Source organism: Crassostrea angulata, chromosome 7 (genome assembly GCF_025612915.1).
Source record: "Crassostrea angulata isolate pt1a10 chromosome 7, ASM2561291v2, whole genome shotgun sequence".
Classification (NCBI taxonomy): Eukaryota; Metazoa; Mollusca; class Bivalvia; order Ostreida; family Ostreidae; genus Magallana; species Magallana angulata.
This window is the reverse complement of record NC_069117.1, coordinates 19,793,888-19,806,584: the sequence shown is the minus strand read 5'-3', so window position 1 is coordinate 19,806,584 and position 12,697 is coordinate 19,793,888.

The window sequence follows — 12,697 nt, the reverse complement described above, 5'->3', positions numbered from 1 at the left end:
AGAGAGAGAGATTTTCAGTCTTTACTACACAATATGCATAAAGACACACCAAAAGAGCCCGGCTTTCAGTACTTCAGTACTTTGATTTTACTCGTAACATGGACCAATTTAAATTTACTTTATGATAAAAATGAATGACACCAATAAATTTTGGAATTATCACTTTATCTGACAACGCTGCCAAGCTAGCTATATGTTTATTGTTAAAGCTTTGAAATGAAGTAAATGTTATTATTCCAGGGTATTATTAAGTTATACAGCCATTTCATCTTTGAATCCGATGAAAGAATTATTTAGATTTTGGTTTCTGAATTTAGGAGCACATACCATGTATTTTTGCTAGGAATACGGGAAACTGTCTTACTCATGTATTTAATGGCATATTCTACATAGCTAATTGATGAAAAAATGCTTTATAGATGTTTATACCGGTATGTAAAACTCAAGTTTTGTTTGGAGCCGCCACCTGCCAATACCAAATAACCTACTACTCGGAATAGATATTTCCAGATACGAGCTTTAAACATTAGTGTAAAGAGAACAGTTGTTTCCCCTTGCTTATAGTCAGTTTTTTAGTTTAATGATATGATAGCCAGCAGCCTTTCTTACAATATTAGATAAACCAACAATACTTTATATAAAAGATGTAGATGTGTAGCATGTTTTCATCGATTAATTGCTTGTTAAAGCTGCTTAACGTCCATTCCAAATTTTTCATATCACACTACTACGTCAACAAAGGGCTTTTAGTTAAAACATATGGCTACCTTACGCTCGGTGCTTTAAGACATTGGGAACCGTATATAAACTTTTTAATTAGCATGCGAGAAATGTTCGCAAGGTTTGTCTGAGCCAGGTCGTCGCGAATATTTCTCGCTGGAAAGCAGTTTACGTCGTATGGTTGTTTTAACAACACATCAAATATTTGCTCGCGAACATAAGTCGTTATCTATATTTGCTATAATGACAAAAGTTATAAGCTGAGACCCCGTTTAGACAGTAGACAACAGAAATGTTTACATCATAATGTATAAAAGCAGACTGTTAGGTCGCTAACTTTGAAGACAATATGTTTGTTTTATTTCAATGCAAACCGTTAAGTGCTAGTGACCAGGTCACTTGTTGCAAAGCAATAACTCTAGCAGTTTAAGGCCTGTTAGTGATAAATGCACATACATGTATAGATTTTGGGTTTAAAATGGCATGTGGCGATAACGAACAGTGTTCGAAATCAAAAGTCCAAAGGAAAAATAAAAACAGGGGCCGAGCAAACACAGACCTCTAAAACAATTACAGGTAGGGTCAGGTGCCATGGAGGACTGAGCATCCTCAGCTGAAAAGCAATAATAATTCATGGCATATTTGTACAAAAACAAACAAACAAATCGTAAATGTCCATTCAAAGGTTCGTGAATCATAGTCCGTCGCGTTTTGCTGTCACTAGCTATATTCAGTGCGTGAACTTTCATTGATTGTCATTTACAAAGTTGTCGTTTACAGCACCGACTATCACAGAATTTTTTTTCGTGTCAGCGATTAAATCACTATATGGATAGTCCCTTTTTGCCATTCGACACTAATACAGCCAAAATTATTTGCGGAAACAGATAATTACAATCCAGGGTCCAGTGTCAAGATGCTATCAAGAAGTCACCTCGAACACGCTGATGATGAGGTCTTTGTTTCCATTGTTCTCATATATTACCAATCATTTGATACTTCAGCTCGTTTAGATAGTTTTTCATAAAAATAGTAATAGCTAAAATGTTATTTGAATGATATGTTTACACCGCATTATCCGGGCCATTACCAATAAACGGTTTGCATTGAAACTGAACAAACATGCTGTCAGCGATATAAGCGGCCTAATCGTATAATTTCAATTAGACCTTTGTCTACTGGGAAACCTGTCGTCTTTCAGGGTCAGTCAGGCTGGAAAAAATCTGCTTCTCTGAAATTGATTGTATCAGAACTCTTTTGTGTGTCAAAAAATAGAGATCATTCACTTCCCAAATTAAAACAGTTATCAGACAATTAAAACTTTATTTCTCATTACCGTCTTCCATATCCGTGCAGGATATTGCTTTAATTCTAACAAACAGATCTTGATGACGGATTTTCAGCACAAATTCACGTGATATTGTTCTTGTGCGAACTATTGAAATTCCTTGACTTTAGTTATATCTTGAAAGGAATATAAATGTATTGTTTTGAGCTTTAAAAAAAGACAAATGGCATTTTAGAAATACATATATGTCTCAAATACTAAAGATACAAAAAGATCAGAGGTCCTAGAAAAAAAACAAGTTTCGATTTCAAAGTAACGACATTATGTTTTCATACCTTTCCTGAAAAAGGGTTATTATGCAGTCAATAATTACAAGACTCAATTAAGATTACGAAAGTAAGTACAAAATGTATATTACGTGTTACGTGATGACCTTCATTTCTTTCTTAATATCTGGCTTAAATTATGGAACATTTTAAAAAATCTTTGACAATTATAATTTGCAAAACTACACTTGAGTATATCGTGTTTAAACTCTACCGAATTTTAAATGTTTGTTGGAGATAATAATCTGTTTTAAGATACTCGGATTTTGGGGTTTTTGTTTTGAGGATCAAAGATAGATTATCAGCAATGATTAATCGTTCTTGTTGATTTGAGAATAAAGGAAACTACTTCAATATGACACTCAAAAATACAAAAAACTCCATCTTGTCTTTGTAAATTTTAAGTCGCGGAAAAAAAAGAACTGGAAGTTGTCAATCTAAATATTGTCGTCTTTCTAAACAATGTTCCTTAACAGTTCTTCACAGCCCAGTCAATGTCCAGAAAGCCGTATTTAACTTTTATCTCCTAGTCGACTTTTATTTAGTGCTTGCTAATTCGATACTTACGAACACGAGAGCAAACTCTACTTGTTGGATGCCTGTAGCTGCTCCCAAAAACCAAACTGACGCTATCTTGTGTACTGACGGGCTTTTCTAGTAACAAAAAACTTCAGTTAACATTCAACAATTTGGCATGATATCTGGTCTGGAAAATTAGGGAAAACCCAGCAGAACATTGGTTCTAATGAGTATTATATATTCTTTAAGAAAATGAAAAACTCTGATATTACTTATGCAGTGTCGTCGAGTAAAATGTTCAAGTAATTTCCTGTTTCTAATAAAAACATACAAACAGTCCCATAAATCGTTACCTTTTTTAGGGTATATTTACATCCTTTTGACAGAGAGCTTTGTATAAAGATATAGAAACGTGCTTAAATATTTGGATTTAATTTTTACTAAATAGAAGTGTTCAATAGCCAAAAATATCATATTTAAAAGTTCAAGACAAATCGAATGGTTTATTTGTCTTTAAATCCGTGGTTTAAGAACTGTGCATTTTCTTAGTATCCGTTAAATAGTTTAATTGAAAAAATAAAGAAAATGAGAAAAATATTGCAATTACTCATTATTCAAAAATGACTTTCTCAATTCTATATCTTTATCTTTCAAATCACCTGCCCAACGAATGCCAATCGGACGTTAGGTTACAGTTGATGTGATAGTGATCTCACGCGTGTTTACCAGATTCCCGATAATTAATCAAGAAAGAGAGAAAGTATTGTGGGGTTTTCGTTTGACTACAAGTGCCAAAATCCAGACTCTTTCTTATCGTGATCATTTATCCATGCTTTATGTTGAAAATCTAGATTTTCGGCTTGAATTGGGCGCGTGTTGAGCCTTTTCTTTGCCACCAAGCAGGTAACCTCTATCGTTTGCAGACGTTTTCATATCTGATTATTTCATCAAGTGTAAACTCTTTAAGGGAACAAGAAAGGTCACTTTTACCTCACTCGAGCAATCCTTAACTGGCTGTAATGGGTGCGACATACTTGTTTAATTATTCGAGAAATAGCTGAAACCTTTAATGTTCCTCTATATTTCTCTCTTTAACCACAATATTTATTTGTTTTCTTATGAAGTTGGCGCCGGGAATAAGGAATTTTAACGAGTATTCTTTCCTTACAGAAATGTTAATTATTACCAAACAAAATCAAAAGAACTATTAACAAAAATTTTCCCAAAACAGATTTAGGACTTTTTTCTGCAATGGACATATGATCAATAACAATCTGTTTCAGCAAGTAGGGATTATTCTGCGTTTAGAGCTATTTTCAAAATTATTGTTTATAAATGCATTTGTATTTAATATAAACACATTTTATTAAACCCATGTTACAACGACATTTATTAGCTTACAAGCATTTGCACTAAATAACTCACGAATAATCTTTTATTCCAATTATCGATGCAAGATTTAAAGCATGAGATTGAAAACCAAATCATAAGGTGATCAAATACTCATCTAAGTAAACGTCATTTTTAATCTTCAGCTCTTATCTTATTGTTAGATTAAAAAGAAAACCGTCAATTCAGTTAAATGGGCTTATTGGGTTAAATGATTGGCTATAAAATTGACAAAGAATTTCGTTAATTAAAAGGTACATTGATGTTTGTTATCTGTGCGTCTATAGATGGTTTTTCTAAACGTACAAATTATGGGATAATTACGGCATTAAAATCTGTTTTTACAAGGATAATTATTTGCTTTTACCACCTAAGTGGAACAGGGAGAGTGGAGACCTGCAAGGAGCTAGTTGAATAAACTCGGTTTAACCAAATGTTCGCTTACAGATCTTTTCCAAAATACCATATAATTTTCACGTATCTTTATCTTTTTTAAGCAAATCTGATGGAATGTACAAAAAATAATACGTCTTGACAAAAAGAAACCCGTTGATTATATATTTTAAGCCGTGTAAGTCTATCATGTGCTTGCAATGAATACTTTGAAACAGAAACTCGTTGATGTCTCCCAAAACCACAAATTACCTTTTTTGCCTCTTTTAGATATTGGACAATACTTCCAGGGGATAATAAATCAAAATATGACAACTTTTGAACAGATTTGCTCTCTATTGTTTAAGTAGACAAAATAAGCAGTTTTTGGTATTTCTTCTGACAATTCCCTCTAGGGACGTAGTGACAGCGTTGTCTTGTACAAACATATTAAGCTACTTCCTCGCCAATTAATACCTCTTTGCAATTCTTTTAGATATGGAAACTAGATACGTAGATTTGGATTCGAGCAAGACACCGACTATAATGATCAAGGATTTATCAAAAAGTTGATAACTTGTGAATGTAGATCCAATAGATCGTATTTTAAAAAAAAAATCAATCTATCTTCTATTTAAGATTACCAGGGTGAGTAAACCGTGTTAAAACGAGTCATTTAATGTTGATATGGATTTGTAAAAAATCAAATTAATGATTATCGTCTTTGGAACTATCTGACTGATACTGTTTGAACCCTGTCAACAGATTTTTTCACACTCTATGCCTGCATTGTCTGTGTATTTTCTGCTCTTTGGTTCCTTTCTTGGCTGATTGGTTGATGTTCTTATCAAAATCAAAGATTGGAAATAATTAATTAGGCATTTGTATTAGTGTATAAGAAATCAGTTCTTTGCCCGATTCATTGATATATCTGATGTTGCCATTGTGGTTATTTTTGTTTGTTTGTTTTTTTTTTTAATGATCTGATGGTTGTAAATTAAAGCACCTAAAAAAATCTTTCACTTGATAGCGGCATTATCAATTGTGTACTATTTTTTAAAGAAATACTTAGGCTTCTATTGTGATTAAAGAATATTCTTTTTTTCAATAAAATCTAGCGCTTACACAATTGCATGCATCGGAAATATTATTTAAAATTAAAGTCATTAACCAATCTTTTGATATTCGACTCTTCATATTTTTACACGTCCTGTAAAAAACTGTTCCATCGATTACTGTATGTATAGTGGTAGTAGTAGTTTAATTTACAATAGTTGTGGTTACATGTATATATAATTATAAAGTATAAAATGGAGGAACAAATATCACACAGACAAACAAAACTGAAATTTAAAAATTTAATTTACGCTCATTTATTAATGAAGATCCCAACTTCCATTCCCATACAGGTAGATTGATCGTAAACAATTAAAACAATACTTTAATATAGTTTAAGGCACATGTTTAGTATTCATTAGTAACAGAAATTTTGATTAAGCATTCATTTAGAATTAGTTACCAATACTTTGGGGGTTAACATATGTGTCTACATTTATATGCACAACTTAAAAATCTATCTAGCCCCAAAATTTTTTTGAAAAAACCAACTCAGACAGTTTATCAACTGACAGGTATTGTGGACAACACATTGACAGAATCTTCATTTGAACAGTACTTCATAGAATGTTTTCTGGTTGATGTGTTGACCATATTTGAATTCGTAATTTCTGAGGGTTTTATACAATTATCAATCTCTGCTAATTCATTCAGTTTGAATACAGATGACATGAATTGAAAATCTTCATTTCATATGAAATTGAGTTTAAACCGATTTGATTATTATCGTAATAAAAACCAATATTTTCTAATTTATTACTCAAACCCTTTCAGGAACCTATTGAAAGTGATATTTGTCGCGAAGGACTTACGGACACGGGTATTTGGACATATTTTTAGCTAGAATTATGTAACTTGTTAATGCAGTAGTATTTTAGAAGACAATTTTCATAATAAACAAATAAAACACAATTCAAATATTATATTCAATAGGCTTGTACCAACAAAATGTACAAAAAATGCAAAATAAAATTAAATACGTGTTTGCAAAAAGAAACAGCAAAACTATTTGACAGTTAATGCGGGAATAAAGCATTTAAATAACGACATTGAATGGCGATTGCACTACTGTTAAATGTTAATGGGTCTGATTAGCGAGCAAACTAAAGGTAGTGGACCTCATATGATCTGTTGCACAGAGAGGCTGTGGGAACACAACATGTTACACCTACAACTTCTCTGGCCTTCTTTGTTTATCATCGGCATCAGTTCATAAGCGTGTCCCGTCAAATCTTCTCAGGCGGTGGTTTGGTGTGAGAGGAAACGCTTTAACAATGTTCGAGTTAAAGTTGGCAATTTACATATTTTGCTCAGTCGGCAGGGATAATTGGTTTCTTTTGTCCTTCTGTGTTTGTACAGACAACTGATAGGATGCACAAATTGTAGTTTTAAAGCCCTTTTAGATAATAATTGGCAGTTTTAAATATCATAGTGGCGTGGATATGAACATACTTCGTGTTTTATAAGGTTGTTTAAATAGAAAACAAAACCCATCTAGCGAGAAATATCAATTTTTCCTTCCCCATCAAGATCATACATAGGTGAGGAGTTGTAAGAATGACAACATGACGTTTATTACATCATAAAATTCAATTATGAATATGTTAATATATTATAGATATATTTTAAAATGTCAAATGATGAAAAAAAGGAGTTTCAGATATACATGTACTTTTCGGCATGTGAACAGCAAAACACCCATCAGTTTGTTGTATGTGTGTGTCAACAACAATTTAGAAATAATAAGTTATTAATCTAAATCCTTAAAACACAGGTACATAAATTTTCGTTAATTTCATTTTATTCATTTTCAGAACAAATACATTTATACCATCCCATCACACCACACCACTCACAAATAAGTTGGAAAAGTAAACAAAATAAATATTCATGATAAAGTCTTACTACATATTCAGACCACATCAAAGAGACAAGCCCATTTTGACCATTTTCCTGCGTAAAATCTATTTTCATACATTAGTTTCTTTTAAAAATAACATTTTTGTAAATATTTCACAATAGTTTCAAATGCAATATTAGCAAATATGTCTCTTAACTATCATGATTATAAAACTTATAGCTATGTATTTCTTTTCTGGAAAAGTATTTCATGAAACGTATTTTGATATATTCAGGTTGGTATGGCTTGATCATTACTTAATGTGAAAACTGCGTAAAAAACATAAGTAAAAATAATTATTTGTTTTGAACCCTCATGTGTGTAAATGGAATCTTAATTGAGTAATCATTAGTGACTCTATTATAACTAATGAATTCATCTTGAGTATCAAATAAATCATAAGCAATATGAAATCCTTTTTTATATAGAGCCTTACAAAATACATATTTAGTTTGAATCTTTATTTTATTATTATACTAGAGAGGCACAAGCAGGGTATTAAAAATATTAGTCTCTATATTTTCCAAAAAATGACATAAATAAAATAAAGTTCCTTTCCAAAAGTTATTACAGTACGAGTGGTCTTTGCCCTTTGTCTACAATATTCAGTCCAAAAGTGACATAGTAACGTAACTGTTTTTTGGCATGGCACCCATAAATTTCAGAAAAAATGCCAATCAAGCTTGAGTTAGTTGTTAAATGTCCCCTAATCCATGTTAGTTTAAGAGACCTGATAAATATCATAATTAAAATTATGTGCGTGATGGGTTTTCATACGTATTCGAATGGGTTTCGGGTCACGTGGTCAGGTAATATAAATAGTAGGACCATGCGGTGGCGTGGCACTCTAAGCTCGCTCGCTAGTAGCGATTTAAGTTAAAATGGCTGCAGATGATATGGAAAGTGTTGATTTTTGGCTAACAGATGGTTGTTTAATATGTGTTTTTGTGTATAAATAAAATAACGCTAGCGAGCAGCGTACCTATGTAGTACGTATTGGTTTTTTTCATTTAGCACTTTATTGTTTTATATTCGGACGAACGTAGTGAGGGAGAATATAACAGTTTTCATTCTGCACCCAACTTTTTTATTGTTTAATTGCAATGTTCTTGTAGGTATTTTATCTATTTATTTCCCCTGGTTAGATTATACAGCGGGGTTTTTTTCTTCATATTGTTGTATCCATCGAGAGCTAGGTTTTGCAAGAGAAATGAATGAAAGTGTACTGTTAAAAATAATCTTTAGCAACTGTAATTTTTTCGAATGATGAAAATTTTTATTTCAACCAGTGATTTATGGTCAAAATTCAATTGTTTATTTTTTTTAGGTTAGCTGTATAGATACTACTACAAGAATGTAAAATGTTCTTTCGTCCATTGTAGACCAGTATCACTGCAAACTGTAGTCAAGTGCATTATTTTGATGCAGATTTGAGGTATAGAACTTAGGTAAGGAAGACACTACCGATTTAACCAGTCCCGACAAGAGAAGGATTAATAAGACAAGAGGGTACATTGTTTAAAAGTAACTTAGAAAATGGATTTTTTAAACAAAAGAACCATTTGGATGTAACCATGCATGTACCCATAGCTTGTATTCTAAAAATTACACATAACCATGCCAGAGTTGGAGAACTTTGCATTCTATAAATTACACTTAACCATGACTGTAGCTTGAGCTGGAGGTTCTTACATTCTACAAAAAACACCTCGCCATTCTTATAGCCAGAGATGTAGAACCCTGCATTCCAGAAATTACACTTAACCATGCTTGTAGACAGAGTTGGAGAACCTTACATTCTACAAATTAAACTTAACTATGCTTGTACCCAGTGATGGAAAACCTTGCATTCTACAAATTACACTTAGTCATGCTTGTAGCCAGAGTTACTGAAACACTGCTTACTACATATCACAGACCAGAAGATTGACGGATACACTTTATAAAATAAATTCATATTAATTGCACAAAGCAATGGTTGGGGTATTTTACAACTGTTTACAAGGTTTATTCTAGATGTTTCAATGGTAAATATCTTTGATTAAAATATGGCAAATGTAAATTCTGTCTTGAGTTGGTTGACTAGAATTTAGAATACTAGTACTAGTTTGACAGAATTATCCGTTAAAATCGTTTCGTGCACATGACAATAGTGTATAATAGAAATATTTATGTTATTGTCTTAAATGCAATATATTTGTTGACCGAATTGATAAAAGTATCAGATAAATAGGTCTTCATTATTTAAAATGTGTTTCATAAGTCTAAAGGACTATTTGCGGTATTATGCATTTTTTGCCCCAAAAATCAAAGTTTTATAAAGAGCTTTAAAAATAAGGTGAAAGATAGTTAAAATCATATTGAAAATGAGGGTGTAAAAGGTTATCACCAAAGTGACGTCATAATGTAGAAATGACGTCATGAAGATTGCCTTATTTTGATAAATTGATGAGTTGTAGCAAAATAAAGGTGTTTTCCGATGGTTTTTCGACTGGGAAATATCGAGCGCAGGCTTGCTCAAGTACCATTTTTTAGTATAATGTGTATAACTATCTGAAGAAAAACATTTGTTAAAATCGTACTTGAGCAGAACTGTTCCCTTTACTTCCGAATGCAAAATATAAAGCAAAAATGAGAATATTTTCATTTGTTTGCAAATTTGCGGGAATTAGGTCATTTAGGTGACGTCATAGATAAACAGTGAATAAGCAATGATGACTAAAATCAAGATTTAAGTGATAGGCATCCTCTGTACAATGATTTATGAATATATGATTTTAATACGACACTAACTAAAAATTGGTTGAAATTTGTGGGGGGGGGGGGGGGGGGCAGATATTTGACCATACCACACACAGTCCTTTACTAGATTATTACAAAACTTATTTCAACCGATAAATTGTGATTGTTGTTCATTTATAAAATAAAAAAAAGAAGAACAATCATCATCACATCATCGACGATATCAAGAACGTACAGTTATTGCACATTATTAATGTCAAGATAATTTACTTTTGGATTATAAGTCTTATCAACAGAGATTTTCCCCTTAATCTGTAAGATTATTTGTTTATCTCTAACGTTTTTTGAATGAAAATGGTAAATCTTAATATGATTGTTTAATTGATATGTGGTATTTAAGAAAGACATACTAGTATCACGGAGAACAACCGTCCTTCAGAGTGGCACCTGAAGGTTGATATTCATTTGATAAAGAGGGCGGAGGGTACAGTACCTAATTCATTTGCACTAAATTGAAATGTGCTATAAATGTTGATGTTGATTTGTTTCTAAAGCATGATACTGATAAAACTTAAATGTTTAAACACCTAAGGAGTATGTTTAACCAAAATTTGTAGACAAAGTCAGTAATGTTTTACTTCCTAAACGCACAAAGTTTATATAAACCATTAATTTCTAGTAATTTTAAGCTCTACAAGAATTATTCAAAATTACGAGTTCAATTATTTAAAACAATATTTTAAAAGTGCACTCAGTGTTTTCCTTTTTCATTAATTGTATAACCAACAAATTATTAATTGTATATCAAGTACATCTTTAATATGGACTTTAAATTTCTTGAGTTGAAGTGCATGACCATATTAATATTGTATAACACATCATTGAAACTAATATCTCGAATTTAAACTGAAGCTTTCTTATGTTTCGTTGAGAAAAGCTTGAATTCACTTAATTGGAAGATCGATAAAGATATGTTCTAAATAAAATTCAAAAAATTATGAATATATTCAATGGCAAATGATAAACCGCCTTAACGACGTATGAACTTATCATTTGTTGCATGCAATGCACAAATTGATCAAGCCTAATTTTTTATTTTACGTTCTTTAATTCTGACAGTGGTAAACGATTAAAGCCATGGTCAATTGATCTTAATTGTATTTCAGACAGTTGTTGGCATTTGATGTTTCTTTGCATGATCTTTGGTATCAATAATTACTGCTAACGAGCGATACGTCAATTATATAAATACTCCGTGTATTTTCAAAATCTGTTTTCTTATGCCATGAATAAAATTAATGTGAGACAGAAAGGTCAGAAAGGTGAAATGCAAGGTTAAAACAGAATAAACAGTTGATGAGATTGGTGATGTTATGAACATATTTAATCGGTATCAGATTATTGTCCTAATTGTTGTCACTGGATCTTTACTGTGTTAGACGTTATGTGTAATGAAGTTAGACGGTGAAACCTTCTCGGGTTGAATATTTAAATAAGGTTTTGGGTTAGGAGAAAGTATGCATAGACATTATTAAAACAGCAAATTGGATTTCAAAACGATGTAAATCACTTATCATGCTTTAAAATACGATTTACTCATATGCAAAAACTACATTTGACAGTCTCGATGGAGTGTGTTCCCAAACCATTCATTCGAATCCTGGAGAAACTCTTTTTTAACAACGAATGCTCACAAAAACATGTTTTGCTATGGTCCATTCTGTGCACCATTGACAAGCCCCGGTCATCGCTGATTTCGATAGCTTGCTCACTTTATCTCATGTACTAATTTTCATGTCCTTTTCAATTGAATATTATTTAATTTTTTAGATTTAGCCGAAAATGCTTTTATATTTTTGAGTTCAGCATTTTTTATAATTTCCTAACTGAAAGATAAAGGTACAGTATTTATAAGAACTAAAGGTTAGCAATCGTTTGTCTGTTTATATAAGCAAAACAAGACGGTGATAAGGATTTCTTTTTTACGTGTAAGCTATTGTAAAATATTATGAATTGTTCATGGTGTGAAAAAGAGTTCCACGTGAACTCTGTAAGCTTGTCGATTTGTTTAAAAATCTGAAAGAAGAACGATAACTTCTTTTGAAATTTTACGTCCAATATGTCAACTGTACTGTAACAGACTAAACAGTGATACACCCTCTCGTGTATATCTGAAACAGTGATGACCAATTTGTAATAAATTAATACATATTAAATCAAACCAGCTGCACAAAGGTTTCTTTAAATTTTTCACATTGTATGTCATGTGCTAAAAGAAAAAGAGAGAATACTTGAGCAAACGAATACTTTTCCTTAAACCGTACA